Consider the following 20426-nt stretch of genomic DNA (forward strand, 5'->3'; position numbering starts at 1 on the left):
AGATCGTATCCCACCAGTGTCTACTTTCAGATTGTAATAATGTTTCTAATTCTAAAAAACCTTTGTTCATATCTGGTTCAGGAATATCAATTGTCTCATCTCCATCAAGATTACTCAAATAATGCTCTCTTTTAGTTTTTAAATCATTAAACCAAGTAAAATCCACCATGATGAATAACAAATGTAAATCAGCGGCTCAAGGAAGCAATTAAAAAATGGAAACAAGCAGGGAAAATACCAAGGCTCTTCACATACAATGTTATTGTGTATCTGCATCAGTTAATAAAAAAGGGGATGATTTGCAACCCAACAAGAGATCATAAAACAAGCAGAAACTAGTATACACAAAAATAGGCATTAATTTAATAGAACAGAGAATGACATATAAAAATTATGCAATACACAATCGAATAAATCAAAAAACACATATAATGCGAGCAATATAAAGAGTAATGGAGCAAAAAAATTAAAAAAAGAAAATAAAAAAAACGATGAAGTAAAAATGATATGTATAAATGTAAAAATAGTTGCATATTAGTATATATTAGTACAATGTTCTCCACTGATAAATATCCACCTGTACTGTATTCCGGAATAAGCACAAGTAATGTACAGCTTGCAAAAAATCCCAATGTCACAGTTGAAAAAAGGAGGGGGGGGTTTAGTTTTGGATTTTGGATTTTTTCTCCACTTGCTCTAGTTTTATTTATCATCCTAATATTTGTGTAAATACATTCTGGATATCTGCAATTTACTAAGGTTAAGATTTGTGCATGCAATCAACCTGATTACTTCCTTGTGTGTGTATTAATGCACATCACACATATACACATGCAGTTGTAGTTTTTGACTTTCACTTAGGATTAGTCCATTTTCAGTTGTGACAAGTTAATATTATGATAATTTATATTAGACTATTGGATCCATTACTCAATTTATATTCATTACCATTTTATCCCATTAGGACCTTGCTCTTATGGGTAGCTCTCCTCCTTGTATGTTTGTATGTTTGTATGTGTGTGTATGTGTGTGTGTATACATATACATATATAGGGGTATGTGAATATGTGTGTGTATGTACTTATATGTACATATGTATACATGTATGTATGGTTTTCAACACACACATATATAATTATTTTGTTTAGTATACCTCTATTTGTGACTACTATTATTTATTTCAAGTATACTCGGGTGTCTTTTGTCTCCTAATTATCATGATTTTTGCCAATATCTGGTTTTGATGATTTGATATTGATAATATCAATATTATATCGATGTTTTCCTAGGATAATTGTAATGCCTAAATGTTTTTTAAAAATACATTTATAACGATTTTGCACTGATACTGTTAATTCATAATGTGTTTTTTATACAATTCTAATTTATGCGTGTTTAGATCCATGCGTAATTTATCTCATTTATTTAGACATGTATTCTGTATATTTATTTTTATATATTTTTTTCTTCTTTTTTTCTTCTTTTTATATGTTTGTATTATTGGTATTTTGCTTATATCAATATTTATATGCATATATATTTATTCTGTTATTTACTTTGATGTTCTTAAATCCAATGAGCAATCAATTGACACATTAGTTTGGGCTCTCAGGATTTGTTTATTTATTTGTTCACATACCTGTCTGCTTCCAATTAAACTGATGAGATTTGCAATGCTCCCTATATAAGGGAGGGACCTCTACTATGGGCACTTAGCTTGAAAAAGTCTTGAGAACGGGATGAAATGCGTAGCTGCCCAGTTTGGCTCCATTGCCGCTGCTGTTGTTACCGACTCCAATATCTACCTGCCAGTCTGTTTGTGCACCCGCTGCCTTTCCACTCTGTGGACACTATCAAGTCATGGCTGTGCCTTCCATCTATTGGTATTTTCCAGCACCCTCCAGACATGTGCTTTTCCAAATGGCTTTTCTCACAATGTGAGTGCTATCCTCAAGTACAAGGCACTCCATTTACCTACAGTCTGTAACACTCACATTCTGAACTGAGGTGCTGTGACAGCTGATGGGATGCTCTGTGGTGGTTAGCTTTACAGTGGCTCCTATGAGAACTTTTTAGCCCTGCAACAATCCAATTGATACAGACCATGATATGGACAGCTGATACTTTGTATTTACCACAGGTAGCTGATTAATTTCAATTGGGGGATCCAAAACCAAAACTCCCCCTCCTTTTTTCAACTGTGAAATTGGGATTTTTTGCAAGCTGTACATTACTTGCGCTTATTCCGGAATACAGTACACCTGGATATTTGTTATCAGTGGAGAACATTGTACTAATATATACTAATATACAACTATTTTTATATTTATACATATCATTTTTTACTTCATCGTTTTTTATTTTCTATTTTTCATTTTTTTGCTCCATTACTCTTTATATTGCTCGCCTTATATGTGTTTTTTGATTTATTCGATTGTGTATTGTATAATTTTTATGTCATTCTCATCTGTTCTCTTAAATTTATGCCTATTTTTATGTCTATACTAGTGCAGTTTCTGCTTGTTTTATGCAGCAGATATCTATTGAACTATTGTCACTGCAGGCTAACAGAAACAAGATAGTGATCTCTACATATGGAGACAGATAGTTTTACTATATATAATCTATCCCTGTTAAAAGGATAAGTGGTTATTTGTATTGTATAAACAAACAACACAGAGTTCAAATAAAATGCTCTTAGCATTCGTTGCTATGAAAATGTATTATCTTCATAGCCTGTATATGCTTGTACTAAATATATTTCCAAACATTCAGAATTGGTTTAACCCTTTTCTGTTTTGGGTTAACACATGTGAATAATTAATAGTACAAACAACAAATAGAGCTCATATGTGAAGCTACCATTGCTTGTCTCAGTATTATATCTATAAAGAAGGAATATAAATCAGTGTCACATTATAATTGTAAAAGATACCTCATTTATACAGTATAATGTGTAACAGCCAGGTTTGAAAGTAACTATATATCTGGCTAACAGTTTCTCTAGACACTTTTTTATCTCTTAAACTCTGCAGTAAATGTATCCAATTCAAAAAAGAGATGCATCTTTTGAAAACACACACAGTGACTAAACTATAATAAATTTATTCATAAAGATAGCACACAGAATTGTTTTTAATAATTCTTTATTCACTTTTAACATTTATTTTGTTTATCACTCAATATCTTTATGATTTTAAGATTATATTTCACTTGCTTAACTTTTTTAAGGATATATAATTCTTACATAAAAAATATTTCTCTTCATATAACAAAAATAGTGGGACCTTAGTACTCTTATCATATTGAGACCAAAAGATATTGGTCTTTTTAAGTCATACCTAATAAAAAATGTTTTTTTTATATGTAAAAGTTATTAGAAGATGCGAATACACCAAATGAAACTGATTATCTTTCTTCCTGAAAAAGTTTTGGTTTATACACTCTAATCAGTAGGTGGCACCATCAAATATATGTAATTAAAATCTGAATTATTGTAAATATGTTATCTAGCAAATTCACCTTAATACCATTTTTTACTAATTAATCTTGGTGCGGGATTATTGTTTCCTTCATATAATCTGTGGCTTAGTTCCTGGTTGGAGAGCTGGAAAGATGGAGGAGTATGAAAGAGACAGTTTTAACAAACTCCAGAGTAAGGTAATTATATTATACATAAGAAGATCTTGATACATGCACAGATATATGTGATCTATAAGTACTATCAGGACCGGTGCTACCATTAGGCAGCTTTAGGCAGCTTTTTGGGGCACCAGCATCTTGGGGGCACTGCTAACACCACCTAGTGTAAAAACATATTGGGCAAACAATTTATGAGATCATATTTAGCAATATCAAATACATTTCTAATTAGATTATAAAAATATGGAATAACAAGTATGAGGTTGCTAAAGAGATACATTATCTGCTGGGATTACACACACAAAGATTGAGACAAGCTTTTGACAGTAAGAGGGGGGAGGGGGGACTAGCATCACACACCCTGCATCCATAGTGTAACTTACCTTTCTGGAGTTCCACGTCGGCGCGGGGGTCCGGCGCTGAAAAATGATGAGAAAATGGCCGCTGCGGCCAGAGTCTATAGACTGAGTGCATTCTAGTGCCCAGAGTCTGCAACTCTGGCACTGGCCACGCAAAGCTCAGTTCGTTGCCGGCCACCGGGCAGAGAGGAGGGGGCCCATGTTGGAGGCTGCACATGGGCCCCCTCCTCTCTAGAAATGCTCCTGTCTTGACCCCAATATTTTCAGTATGACAGAACCCAAAATCCTAATTTTTCTAATGTTTAACAAACAAATCATGTGTGTAATAGAGTGTGAGGGCTAAAATAGCTTGAATCATGGCAGAATAACTCTCACTGTTCCCCATATGTGTAGTTACTGATAAAAATAAATTATTACAAGAAAAAAATATGTGTGGGGTCACCCCATCTAGGGTTAACCAGCACTAACATTTGTGTTTAGACTTGTATAGGGAAAATTGGGGGAGAAAGTGTGTTGGGTCCCCTGACTTTTCTTTACCAGCACTAGGCTTGACCACCTAATGGAACCACAGAGGGGAAATTCAGAGTATGGGGGTCCACTGCACCATGATTCCACAAGCACTAGGCTAGTTGGCACCAGGGATGTGAGGCTCACAAGAACATGCAGGACCAACTCCTGGGTCAAACCAGCTATAATACTAATAGCACTAAGGCAATTGTCCATACCCTCAGCAGCATTGAGTATGGAGGTATAATGTAATTGTATAAAAAATACTGCTTTTTGATAGGTACAGTTTGACTTTCAGGGCATTATACCACTTGGAGATTCACAAGTGCTAGCATGTCCTAGGCATCAAGGGTCTGTGGCACTTGTAGTCCACCTGTTAAAAAAAGTTAGACATGAAACAAAGACTATAGGAAAAAGTATTTTATTAAATAATAACTCATCCACACACCCTTACTTATCTTTTTGTTTCTCAATCCATAGTGATGACTCCTTTTGGGTCAATGTAAAAATCCCATGTGGCATAATCAATAAGCCACGGGGTTTACTGCAAGAGTTTAGCTTTGAGCTTTAAAGCCCAGAGTTATTACATGTTTAACATATTTCCTCCCTTGGTAAACCCATGACTAATGTGCTTTAACCCATAGGTTCCAGGTTAAGTGCAAAGAGCTATGTATTATCATGCTTGAGGCAAAGAGCCCTACACTCTGCTTGCACCTCAGGAGAGTAGGAGCAGAGACCCATGGTAACTGCATAATTTGGGCTGCAATTAAATAATTCTGGATACTGTAACAAGCCCATGATAAACCCCATGTCTAATTGAATATGCCGCCATAGTTATTAGCAAAATAAAACAAGACTTTTAGTCACAACCTTTTCATCTTTGCCATTGTATCAAATGCCACAACCATGATAAAACATCATGGTATTCATATGTTATTGAAATGGTAATAATTACAGTATAGCCATCCAGATGGGATAGGTATGAGTTTCTAGTGCTTGGGATCCTGGCATTCAAAATCCCAAGCACAGCATCCTGACAGGGTTAGGATACCAACACCTGTCAGTAAGTATCCTAACCCTCACCCTCTCCCTACCCTAACCTTAACCCTCCCACCCTGGTGCCTGAACCTAACCTCCCCCCATGTGGCTATTCCTAATCTCCCCCTCCCTCAACTCTTAATCTACCCCTTCCCCATAGTGCCTAGCCTTAACCCTCCCTCTCCATCCTACCCCTAACCCTAATCCTCCCCCAATCCAACTACTTACCTTTGGAATGCCGGCAGTCAAGATGCTGGCACCGGAATACTGACAGGTGTTAGGATTCCGGCAGTGGTATTCTAAACACTGGCATCCCCTGTGCCGGGATACTGAATGTATCCCATCCAGATAGTAGCTACAAACCTGCATTTGACTAATTTGTGTGGAAAGTCCATACCCTCCATGTGCAAAATGAACATCAACCAAAGTATGGTTGGTGCTAAGCAACATTACTGCGTCATGTGGTAGATGACACTGGGTACAAGTGCTAGTGTGTTTTCTGTAACAATGTGAATTCATACATAACCATACATACTGAAGCTACAGCAGTGTGCTGAGAGTGGTAAATGTGTATCATAAGTGCTTTGTCATACCTGTAACAGCATCTCTAATACATATAGAAGTTATATTGATGATTGTTTCATCCTCCATTCAGCAAAGTATAAGTCAAATGCTGACATTGAGTGTGTCTATGAGCTAGTGTGACCTGCACAATGTTTTTCAGTGCTGCTACACCAGCTTCAGCACATGTTTGCCTGAGACTTCCAAAAAATGTGCAGTTGTTTTTATGGTGAAATGCTGTGTGACAATAGATGCAAAATCAGTAGGTGCCTGTAGATGTTTCCATGTAGGCCATAAGCACCGTAGGTTTAAGGGGTGATATTTCTACATTGGGTGGTAAATTGGGGCCCTTACAAACTTTTGCTAAATTGGATCCCTTAAAATACCTAGTTACGCTCCTGCTTCTGTGTCTACAATGCTGTAATATTATTTGTTATGCCATATTATAAACAAAATAATGTCTTTGCAAGTATCACAAGTAATGCAAATCAACCTGGGAGTAAGATAATATTTGTTATTTTTAAGGTTTTTTTCTATACTGGGGATGATGCTAAAGCTAACCACCTTATCATCTGGTAGGTTCTAAGCTTCTCATGCATCAAAAGGTCATTTTAACTCCAATTTTTAAGAAATACATAAATATGCAAAGGTGTACATTTACTTTTACACTTTTAGTGTCATTTTTCATAATGGACATGATTTAATACAGTAACAATCAAAAATGTGCAGTGTGGTTCTCCAAAAATCCAAATACACCTGAATTTTGTGAATCCGAACAGGTCTGAGCCGCAGTTCTAATCTTCCTATGGTGCTGAATTCAGATTTTAAATCCGAATTTCAGGTTTTGGATTACATAAATTAAATGATTTTAATGGTTTAAAAAAAACCTTTTTATTATTTAAAAAACAAAAAGCTCAGATCCAAAATCAAAACATTTGAGGGCACGTTTTTCAAAACCAAAAGCTTAGCATTAAGACAAATCCAGATGCATAACAAATACCAAAACATGGGGGTCAGCACACATCTTTACTTTCAACTTCATCAACATTTTCCTCACAGCTTTAGAAGCTGTAAGACAAAATCTGTGGTAAATGCACCGACTGGGGAATAACACGCAGGGAAACCCATAGATTTCAGCACTTTACACAGATGCTATGGGATAGTAAGCATTACCCTTGGGTGAACCACATAGGGAAAATGCAGATAATCTGAATAGCTCCACACATTATACCCATAGCTTCCTCCTTGCTATAAACCCTTTGTCTAATTGGACATGTTCCTATACAGATGTTTTACGTGCATGACGCCACAATAATTATAGTGGTGAGATGTGTCTGCTGCTTGAACTAAGGGGTATATTTATGAAAGTGAGAGTTTTTAGAAATGCAGATGTTGCCCATAGCAACCTATCAGATTCTACTTAACATTTATAGAGCACCTAGAAAATAATAGCTAGAATCTAATTGGTTGCTATGGGCAACATCTCCTAAAAACTCTCACTTTAGTAAATATACCCCTAAGTCTTGCATTTTTTGGCCTCTAATCTAAGCTGTTATTACTAGGTGACTTCTGAGGATGATGACTATAATACATTTTCCCTCTGTCTTTCATGTAGTGATCCTCATGGGAGCCTTATCATGCAACATGCTCCCAAGAGGATTCCACCATGATAGACTAAGGATAAATCTATTAGATTCAACATCCATAGAAATCACCTTGTAATAACTTCTTAGATTAGAGGCCAAATAATACTAAACTGCAAGCTATTGTAAGCAGCAGACACATCTAACCATAAACTGTTTAGAAAAGACATTAACCAGGTTTTCAAGGCAGAATTCCTGAAAGAAAACACTTTTGTAGGAGGGATTTAAGTGGAGAATTTTTTGACCAAGGAACAGCTGCTATGTAGTTTAGACTTTTGGCTGAATTCAATTTTAATAATTATGATTCATTCTGCAATATCATGCCACTGCTGTTGGTGTAAGGGATATTAGATATATACCGTTTTGTAAAAATAAACACATTAACCAGTAACTTTCTACTTGACTACTAAATGAAGCGATCTTATATGAGATTGTCAAACATTGCTTGGATTTGGAATGTCCTTTATTACAATTTCCAAAATAACTTTTTTGACTATTAGAATTTGAAAAAGTGCTGATACTGCCAGTGATACTACCATATACTCCTGTTCCATAGACTGATCCATTATTGACAACAGGAATAAAGATACTCAATTTTACAATAGGTGAATGCACAATAATATTGCAATAGAAGGACTGGTATCTTGCAATTCAGACATTATCTCCCAATATCATGTGAAATCAAGATGATATAATTGGGTAATATTTAATAGTATGGGCAGTAATACAGGGTGGGTCAGTACTATCATATATGAGATTCTGGGCCAAACACAATATCCCTTCACAATAGTCATATAATTAGTACAAACAGGATTAAAGAATTAGACTTTTAGCTTTATGGGTTATGTAGTAGAGTTAAACACCCATGGTAGTGCCAGCAGTTTTAACAGTTTGTTATAAAAAAATAATAATCCTTATACAATAGAAATACAAATATGATTAAACTATTGTTTTTTAACTTAGGAAAGTCTTTCAATTTTGCCAAACAACATGCCAAGATGCCATCATTTGCGCTATTGTTCAATATAATCAGGGAAAAGAAAGGACAGGACTTGTGCACCAGCTAGAAAGCCATACAGAATGATTATTACTTATATAGTAAAGTTGACATTTTTTACCTATATATATAAGGAGTGGAGGTGCTCCCCATTGAATAAGCACTTTAACAGGTTTTTATGGTAAGAATAACGACTCACCAGGGGGCACTCTCATCTGTATTCTTAAAACATAAAGTGCCCATCTGATGAGGTTTTTTTTCTTACCTTATAAAGCTATTATACAGTTGCAAATAAGCAAATGGGTGAAACATATATTATGCAACATATTTACCAACCATTTTTAACAAACAGCAATATTTTAATTCACACTATTTCCCTCTCATTTCCTATAACACATACAAATCCTTAGATTAATTTATCATTAAATATCAGCTAATTAATTGTCAGACCATTTTTTTAAAAAAAGAACAACAGTGAGTGCCAAAGGCAGATATAGGGCCAAATGTAATAGGGTGAGAGTTTAGAAAAGGTGAGAGTAAACTCTCATACTTTTTAAATTCAGCCAATGTAATAGAGTCCAAGAACAAGCAAACTCACATGTTCAGACTCAGATAACTCTCACGATATCAACTTTCATCCAGATGTTTTCTCATCTTCAAAATACAATTATACCAATGTAATAGTAGGAGAGGTTACTGCAGAACTCTTACATTTTCTAAACTCTCATTATATTACATTTGGCCAATAGGGTTAAGTCACCCTATAGATATATAAAATCATGACATAAATCTTATATAGGTAATTAAAATGGTTTATTGCCTCAATATTGGTTAAAAAATGCAAAAATGTATGGAACATTTATTGTTACCAATATAGATGAATAAATATTATCACATAATTTATACCACATATATAAAATCATGACATAAATCTTATATAGGTAATTAAAATGGTTTATTGCCTCAATATTGATTAAAAAAATGCAAAAATGTATGGAACATTTATTGTTAGCAATATAGATGAATAAATATTATCACAATATTTATGCCACATTGCATATCATTCAGTTCTTAGTATGCCACATTTTAGTGCCCATAGTTCATAGTTTGCTGTATTGTAGTGCCACCCACTTAAAAAATGTGACATCATTGTGCCAAATGATAGTTCTACAAGGTAACAAATCCAGGCAATATTGTCACAAATGAATTGGTACAAAGGGGCCTATTTATGAAGCTTTTTCCACAGAATTATATCTAAAGTACAGTTTCTGCATAAATGTATGAATTGCTGCTATTTACTAAAAGGAAAAAGCACTGAAATCTTTGGCAGAGTGCTAATTAGCACTGCAGATCACAATCCACATTATTATCAATGGGGTCTAGCATCTGACCCCTATGGATCAAACTATGAAAAGCAAAGCTTTTTGGAGTTTGGCCCCATAAGTTTACACTATACTCAGATGGTGTAAACTGCTTTAAGCCTGAGGAGGCTTACCTTCTGATCTCTTCCCAGTAGCTTCTGACCGGCAGTGGAAACTGGCACTGTGAGCATGCACAGTCTCAACTTCTCCAGGATAAGTCTTACACAAAATGCTGGACAAAAAACTTGCAGGTAAAGCAGGTACCACAACTTCTGTCCCTGCAAGTTTCCCTTATACATAGCTGGAATATTTTCATTAAAGATGAAAATATCTGTCTCAATGTAGATACTTAATAATTGTGTCAGTTCTGCAATTATTAATAAATAGGTCCCAAAGTCATAAAGCATAATTAAGAATAGTGAGAGTTACCATTATTGGATCTCCCTTTTGTATTGTTTCCTCATCTCTGCATATTTTTCACATTACATTATCTTTTTTTGTGCAAATTTTTCCTTAGCTTAGCATCTTAGAGCCAAATTCAATTCAGTGAAATGTAAAATAGCCATGGAAGGGAGCTCCCACAGCTATTCAATTCAATGCACTGTTTGCCTGGTCAGGAAGCAGGTAAGTCAGAGAATGCCAGTTCTCATGACTTAACCTGTGTGCTAAGGCATGGTAACTGACATTCTCCAACTAAAGTGCTGGGCACGCAACTGTTAGCGCTGCGCTAAGCCAGAAAACATCTGCGCACCTAGCACTTTTCTTTGATGTCTCTTTGCATCCCAGAGGGGTGCGAGAAGAAATCCTTTAGCCACCCAAACAGCACATTGTATTGAATAGCTGCGGGAGCTCCCTCACACGGCTATTCTACATCGCACTGAATTGAATTCGGACCTTAGTTTGCAAATATTGGACTAGTATTTTAGGATTAGTGTTTTGCCCCAGCTAAGTTTCAAAGTCTGTGTCAATAAATGGGTCTATTTGGTGTTATTTGAGGATTGGGGTATGTGGACACATCTGTTTAGTTTTTTTCAAATCATACAACAAATTTACTACAAAATACTAATGAGCTGTTTATGAAAGGAGGTTTAAAATATTCCATTTCCATATTGAGAAACAGAAGATGTGGTGCCCTAATAGTTAGGTTATACAGAGACAACCCTTACAGACTCTTCATTGAAAAACATAGATGTGTGTTAGATGATGTAAATGATATAGGCAACAATCCATGTCTGGCTATCAGTGTCTCTGCAGGTTGCTACATAAATATGATATTGGTGACTGTATGATGCATGAGAGGGCCTGTGAGCTTCCAAAAGCTTAAAACTTATCAGATGACAAAGTATTTAGCTTTAGCAACATCCCCAGTTTTGAATACCAATTACAAGTTACAAATAAAATCATGTCTTACTCCTAGGGTGATTGGCATTTCTTTTACACTATACAAAGATATATTTTGATCATATTTTGGCACAACATTAAATAAAAGCATTATAGACACCCACTGGTTTTACATCTTCTGTCACACAGTGTTTCACCATAAAAATAGATAAGCATATTTTAAAGAGGGGCAGGTCTGTCTCAGGCAAACTGGGGTATGAGTGTTACACTGACCCAGCTATAGAATGTTGTGCAGATCACACAGCTGCCTATAGACACACATTGGGGAAAACTCCTTTTTTGGGTCTTGTAACCTATGACAAATAATCTTGGAATGTAGGAAGTAAAAGGAATGGGGGAAGGGGGCAAGGACTGCACAAAGAGATTGAATTAAAATATGCAAATTCATAGAATTCTATACTAATGAGTATATATTGCCCATTTATTTAAAAAATTACCCTCAAATAAGCTTCAAATATATTGAAGAGGTGCAACTCAAAGCAATAATAGGTATACAAGAAAGGAGCAAATAATTATATAACAATACTCTTATATGGGGGTACACTCTAAATCACATAGCAATTAAAATCTAACTTTTAATATAGCAAATTAAAAATAAACATCTCTAATTCAACACTAAAATCCATATACATTGGATAACTCTTGTAATAAATTGGAGAAAAACTCCAAGCAAATATGACCACTAATAAACAATTACCATATAATTACCCATTGTCAATTCAGCAATAATTAGTGTTTACAAGAAAAACAGTAACACAAAGTGTTCATCAACAAGTACATGTGTATGAGCACACAGTGACAAGAGGAAAACAGCTGTATGTTACAGATATTTGTCACACTATCAGAAGCATCATCAAATCATGCTAAAGTCCCATTGCTTTTTTATTACTTTTTAACACTTATTTTTCACTTTCCTTACTATGTTTTATGTTCTACTTTTTGATTGATATTTTTTATTATAGATAAACTTCCTTTTATGAAAATACAATAAACGTTATCTTTTATACCTGTGCAATACACCAAGGTTTGTGATATTCTCTCTTCTTTGTTTTATACAAATGTATTAGCTGTCAGTAATAGTAGAATAACTTATGCCACGAGGATATTTGAAAATAAATAATTGTTTCAAACAATTATTGTGGGTTTTTTCATACACATTGTTTATTACATTACCCTGATGCAGAGGATAAATGATACATGTTTCTACTCTCCAGTCATTAACAAGATTTTTTTATATAAAATAATTGTCACATTCAGAAAAAAATACTTAAGTTGTAAACATATTGAAGTGAAACAAGTTAACTTACTTAATAAATACATAATAAATTCAGACCCTCAGAGTGAATCCTTATGTTATTAGTAAATGTTCTCTTTTGAGCAAAACATATGCTGCATTTACAGCATTTATATGGTTTCTCTCCTGTGTGACTCCTCTGATGTATAACATGATATGACTTGTTGGTAAAATACTTACTACATTCAGATGATTTACATTTTTTTCTACTGTATGAATCATCTGATGTCCAAAAATAGATGACTGATGTGAAAAACACTGGCGGCATTCAGAACATTTATATGGTCTCTCTCCTATATGAATCCTCTGATGTATAACAAGTTGTGGCTGGTCAGTGAAGCACTTGCTGCACTCAGAGCATTTAAATGACTTCTCTAGTGTGTGAATCCTCTGATGTATAAGAAGACTTGACTTGTGTGTAATTGCTTTGTCATTCAGTGCACTAATGTGGTTTCTGGCCAATGTGACTCCTTTGATGTATGAGAAGCTTTGATTTACATGTAAAGCATTTGTCACACTCAGAGCACACAGATGAGCTTTCTGTACTTTGATACTCATTGTGTATTAGATGAGTGATTAATTAGTTGTAGAAGGTCACTTCTATCTAGAAAATGAAGTAATAGCTTTTGTGAATCATGCAGAAGTTTTAGGATAAATAGCATATTCAGTTGGCTTGATCAGATAGCAATGTCCTTTTTCACAATGTATTCTTATGATCTTAGTGGAAATTATGCTCCTTATTTGTCCTGAGAATAATATAATTTTTTTAAAAGCATTAATTTACTGGTGTAAATTTACCTTTACAGTAATAGTGTATATATACTGCTCTTATCTTGCACCAAAAGAGACAGCTGCACCTCCGGTAATATCCTCTTTAAGCAGAATTCTAAACAATATCACTCCAAAACAATACCTAGAGAGCACTTAAACAATAAAGCTGATCAATGGTAGTTTCATATATTCATCAGTACTGTATGTCCATTAGTGTTACAGTTGCAGACCCAAATGTCTCTTATCAACTTGCCTGGTACAACCATACCAGAGAGGGCATTCACTGACATGGTCATATCTGATAAAACCAGTCAGAAATGGCCAGTGTGTGGCTGCAGGAAGTTAATCTTCCTGCAGCCAACTACATTAGAGGGACCTGCTGGTCACTTTGCATCACTTGATACTCCCCCTATGTGCCATTATCACTGTGACCAGCAGTGATCGGGCAGCTGGTGTGTCACCCCTCCCAGTGCAGCTGTCCTGCTGTGTCCCCAGCCTTGGAAGCTGGCGGGCCCCCCACCCCCTTCTACTCTGGCTTGGCTATGACATTTAGAAGCAGCAATGGTGGCTTGTTAGCCATGGCTGCTGCTGTTACTGGGAAGCTGGCAGCTCTCCCATCCCTTCCTTCACCAGCACTTGCTGCCGGTGACATTAGATCTACAAAAGCAGCAGCTGCAGCTCCTGTCAGCCACGGCTGCTGTTTTGTCCAAGGGGAGCCAGTGGCTTGCCCACCTCCTACCTTCAGCATCACAGCATACAGAAGCAGCAGCCATAGCATCAGAGGCAGCTGCTGCTCTGTCCCCATCCCACGCAGCTGGCAAGAGTGGCACCTCACTCTCTCCTCCACCAGACAACTCTGCCCCTGTCCTGATAACTGCTGTACACAGTGATTGGGCATTGTAAATGCAAGAGAAAAAAAATCACATACAATTATATATATATATATATATATATATACAGTCCATCGATGATACAGCTGACCATCGATGGTACAGCTGCCAATGGCCATCATTACAGTATATGATAAGAACTGCTGTTTTATGGTATATGGTGTTTAAACCTATATATTAAAAAAAAATCGTGTTGGATAAGTTTTACAAAGATTTTCTTGACCTAATTCAGTCATAAAAAAACCCGACAATTTCTGAGCGGTTTTTGGGGAAAAAAATTGTCAGTTAAGTGGTTAATGGTGATTGTTCTTCCTTTTTGTGCCTTCAAAGATTTTCTTATATAATAAGTTTGATATCCAATATGGTCTGGAATTATACCCACTCTCCAAAATTCACCCAAAAAGAAGGCCAATGGCCACTAATTAGTTCAAATTAGAACAGCATTTATTCCTGATTAAACAATTATAAACTGTATAAAAAATTGCTTACATGCTTACACCTGCTGTTGTTATCACTACAGTAGGCTGATAGACTTGCTACCTCAGGTTTACATAACTTTGAGGTGTCTTCAAGGTACTACTTTTTCAAAGAAGGCAACCTTGAGACTTATGTTATCTGAAATTTTTTACATTCATCATATTTTAGACTTAGATATATACCTCTAAAGTAATCACTACAAGGGACAAAATACAATTTCTCCCTTATTTAACTGCAATGGTTGAATTCCCCATCATTGAGCTCACAAACAGAAGGTTTTTGGCATGATTTAATTCTACCTTTCTAAAGTGGCGTAACTATGACACCTTGTTATCAAATCATGAAAGCAATTTTTTATAGAGTTTGCAATTTTTATATGGAATAAAAGATTATCTTATTTTAACTAACAAATGTCCATTTGCATTCTTTTTGGTAGATTTTTGGTGAGTGGGTATAATTCCAGATCAAATTGGATTTCCAAATTATTACCTAAGAAAATATCTGCAGGCACACAAAGGAAGAAAAAACAACATTAAAAAACATTTAGGTCTAAAAATGTATCACTAATGGACATACTGAAGAACATAATAAAAACTACCATTAATCATCTTTGTAAAGCTCTATTGTTTAAGTACCTTCTAGGTATAGTATTGGAGTGAGATAGATATATAGATAGATAGATAGATAGATAGATAGATAGATAGATAGATAGATAGATAGATAGATAGATAGATAGATATAGGTAGATAGATAGATAGATAGATATAGGTGGATAGATAGATATAGGTAGATAGAAAGATAGATAGATAGATAGATATAGGTGGATAGAAAGATAGAAAGATAGATAGATAGATAGATAGAGGTAGATATATCTATATATATATATATATATATATATATGTAGGTAGATAGATAGATAGATAGATAAATAGATAGATAGATAGTAGGTAGATAAATAGATAGATATAGTAACAAATATAAAACAGTCATTTCCTGTTGTTTTTATATTTGTGTATGTTGTCAAATTTCTATATATCCATTTTTCCTCCTCACTATCAAGGAGCTGCCATATAGATATTGCTTTATAAGTAAAAACCTGATATACGTAAGATACTATGATGTAGCTGGCACCTTCATAGCCCTTTATATATGCTAAACTGATGTATAGAATAATATGTAAGATACTATGAGATGGGGCTGCCACCTACATACCTTAGTGTATGTACTAGCCTTATTCACAGATTAATATATAAGATACTGTGATGGAGCTGTCACCTAGATATCCCTCTATATATACTAACCCTATGCACAGAGTATTATATGAGATATTTTAAGGAGCTTTCATCTAGATACCCCTTTATATATACTATCCAGATGAACAGAGTAATATGTAAGATACTATGATGGAGCTGCCACCTACTATAGATACCTTTTTATATATATTAAACTGATGCACAGAGTAATATGTCAGATACAATGAGGGAGCTGCCACCTAGATACCTCTTTATATATACTAACCTGATGCCCAGAGTAATATGTAAGATACTATGATGGAGTTGTCACCTAGATACCTCTTTATATATACTAACCTGATGCACAGAGTAATATGTAAGATACTATGATAGAGCTGCCACCTAGATACCCAATTATATATACTAACCTAATGCACAGAGTACTATGTAAGATACTATGATGGTGATACCACTTAGATACCACTTTATATTTATAATAATATGATGCACAGAAAAATATGTTAGATTCTATATTGGAGCTGCCTGCTAGATTCCCCTTTCCATTTACTAAAGAAAAAGAAAAGCTGAGGCTCACATCCTATGGAAGTGAGCAAAATAATTGTAAATATATTGTTATGATATTTAGTTATACTAATAAAACAAAAACTTGTTGTAATACTTTTATCCTTACTGATAAAAATAAAAAGACATTTTTCACAAATTTACCCAGCATACTAAGATAATAAGAATATACAGATAATTATATACATAATCCCACATTTTTAAAAGAGAATATACATAAATTGTTCACATGACAACATAATACTGATAGAGACTATAAAGATGTGGATATATATGACACACTGGGTGTGTTGATAGTGAAAATATGTAGATATATTATATGCAAATAATACAACATTACAGATAGAGAATGTAAAGCTATGTTACACATATGATCCCATAACTCATTCCTAAATTCCAATATTTGAAATTAAAGATATTTAGATATCTGGCTTATACCATTTATTTAGAAGCCTAGAAGTGTATATATATATATATATATATATATATATATATGTATTTATATGTATAAAGTATATATAAAGCATTAATTTTTAAGTTTTCCTAATGCTTCATGAAAAAATATCTACTTGTACATAGAGACCCAAAGATGATGTGTAATCATTTTCATATACAAAGTACTATCTGGATATTTTAGGGGGGGGGGCTCAAAACAATATTTGTTTCAAACAATGCAAAACATAGTATATTAGGTTTATAGCATTGATAAGAAGACAAAATCTCCAAAATATTATCTACAAACATTTATGTAGTTATTAAAAACATTTGTGTAGGTATTAATATATCCAATTCTCTCCAGTAGTTCAGAGGATAAACAGATGTGATTCTTAGAGGCATATTCAATTAAATAGCTATTTCCCCACATCATTAGACTGGAACTCCTGCGCGAGAACACACTGATTCTGGGAGAACTGCGGAATCAGTGTGTAATAACCTCTAACGCGAGGCCGTATAGGGCGGCCTCATGCTGATATTACCTCGCACCTACACGAGGTGCGATGTAAAGTCAAACAGCAGGGACTCATGCGCAGGGTCTCAGGGACACCCGTGCATGGAATCCCCACTAATTGAATCCCATCCAGCATGACAATTAGCTGTGGGGTAAACCCTGCGGCTACTTGAATATGCACCTTAATGTGGGTACACAATATACAGATATATCTGCAGATCAAGTGATATTCAGATATATCTGCAAATGATGGTTGTTTGCACACAATGAACAACCATCATATGTGCCTGCCCACAGGTCCCGGGAACCAGAGGAAGTTTTGTGGTAGGTGAGTCCTGCACCGCTCCTCACGGCTGCCGCTGTGCATGTACGGGTGGTCTGTTGACCACCCATACACACTTGTTGATGGACAGATATGTCTGCAGACATATCTGTCCATCAAATGTGCAGCACGGCCAATGCGATATGTCGTTGAATGCAGGTGTTCACCGACATATCGCGGGTACACACTGCCTGAAGGGCAGCAGATATAATGGCTGATCAATCGGCCAATGTATCTTTCAGTGTGTACCCAGCTTTACACTAAGAGGTAACATATAAAATTAGGGTCTCATACAATTAGTTTATATTTTTATATCAAAACAACTTCTCATGCCTAGCTACTTGTCTTGTAAATGAGGTATAAAAATTCCTCTAGTTACTTACTACAAAAACAAATTCTGATTACACATTAGCAGGGGTAACATCTTGCATTCTAAGTAGATCATAGCAGCCTCTGGCCTCCTGTTATGCCAACAAAAGAACCTTTTGTTTAGGAGTCACCTATTGTCTATGCAGAGTTTCAACAGAAAGACCTTTTCTACATATCAGCAGGAACTACTCCATGATTTACTGTAAATAATAACTTATGTAGTCAAATTTATAGCACAAATAAACAGTTTGTACTACCATGAATGAAATTATGTTTCTCATTTTCTTAGAGACTATGATATAAACGCTTATTATGATTTTCTTATAAATAAATAAATATTGTAGTTGATGCCTATGTTTGAAATTCTTTACAAATGAAAAATATTAATATTTTTTTTTGCAAACACCCCAAAGACATATTTAATTGAGGGCAAGGTTTAGCATGGAAAAAACCTTGTGCCCCTCATGCCCAATTTTGAATTACCATGGTTTATGCATGCTCCTAAATCCCCTGGTATCCAATTAAAAAAAGTGTTTGTGGGGTTTTCCACTCTGAAAACCACATGCCGCATAAGAAAATACAAGGAAAAATTATACTAGGGTCTCTTTGGCTCCAGGTGGCCTCCCCTATATCTTCTCAATGGGGATGGGGCTTCTTGGAGTCCCAGGGGCTGCTGGTAGGCTTCAGGGGCTGCAGGGATGCACAAGGGCTTTTGGGAGATGTAGTTCTTCCAGCACCTATTAATGGGGGCATACATACACACTCAAACACACACATACATTCACTCATACACACTTACAAACACTGACACACTCTGCATACTCACTGCTGCAGACCTGTCACTTGATGTAGAAGACAGTGCTGCAGAAGGTAAGTAATTAATGACTAATTAAGCTAAAAGAAAACTTCCAATTGCTTAATTAGTCCTCAAGGGGGGTGCCACCAATGTCCCAGAGCAAGTCCCACTGATTTTTCCTAATACTAACAATTTTAGGAAAAATCAGACTTGCTTTGAATGTGCGTGAAAAAAAACTCCCGGGGCTCTAAATTGAAAAAAAACATGCACCTAATTGAATAGCAAAAATCCTGCACCTGCAGGAAAAACCTTACAGGTGTGGCATTTTTTCTATTCTCGCCCCCAATTGAATATGCCCCATAGTTGTAATTTAAAACTTGAATCACATTTATGGATTGAAAATTTTGAGCCACAATAAGTTACTATAATTTTTGCTCAGTAATATCTTATGCCAATCAATGATATAGTGGATTTATAATTGGTGTAAAACCATCTTTTTGTGTTGTAGAAGTCCATAAATGTCAAGAACAGCTCAGGTTAGAACAGATAAAGGACATTTCATAATTATTTTAAGAAGTGACTGTCAGACAATTTGGGAAATTGTAGTAACTTTGAAAGTTTCATCAAGTGCAGGGGGAAATAGGATACAGTGCTTTGATGTAACAGGCTCTCATGAGGATGACCACATGATAGACTGAGGATAAATTTATTAGATTCAACACCCTCAGAAATCACCTTGTAATATCATCTTAGATTAGATGCCAAATAAATGCTAAACTGAGTTCAAGCAGCAGACACATCACAGCATTAACTGTTCACAAAAGAGATCAATCAGTTCTTCAAGGTACAATTTCTGAAAGTAAACACTACTGTGTGAGAGATTTAAGTAGAGAATTGCTTTGACCACTTAACACAAGCTGCGTATTTTAGACTTTTGATTGAATTCAAATTGAATATCTATGATTCCACCATCTGTACCGTGTCACTGCTGGAGGTGTAACGGATGTTAGATATTTTCCATTTTGTAACAAAGCAACACATTAACAAGCAACTTTGTACTTGACTACTAAAATAAAGCAATTTTATTTAAGATTGTCAAACATGGTTTGGATTTGGAATGTTCTTTACTACACTTTCCAAAATAACTTTTTTGATGAGAAGAGGTTGAAAAAGTGTTACTACTGCCAGTACTGTTACTGGGATACTTCTGTTTCATAGACTGATCCATCATTGAG

At 35.2% G+C, this 20426-nt stretch overlaps 1 pseudogene; it reads left to right on the forward strand.

The window, feature by feature from the left end:
* The window catches only part of LOC148522667 (uncharacterized), a 360297-nt pseudogene that overhangs the window by 82229 nt on the left and 257642 nt on the right, over positions 1-20426 (forward strand).

The sequence above is a fragment of the Taudactylus pleione genome, unplaced genomic scaffold, assembly GCF_031769625.1.
Source record: "Taudactylus pleione unplaced genomic scaffold, aTauple2 ptg000145l, whole genome shotgun sequence".
NCBI classification, from domain to species: domain Eukaryota; kingdom Metazoa; phylum Chordata; class Amphibia; order Anura; family Myobatrachidae; genus Taudactylus; species Taudactylus pleione.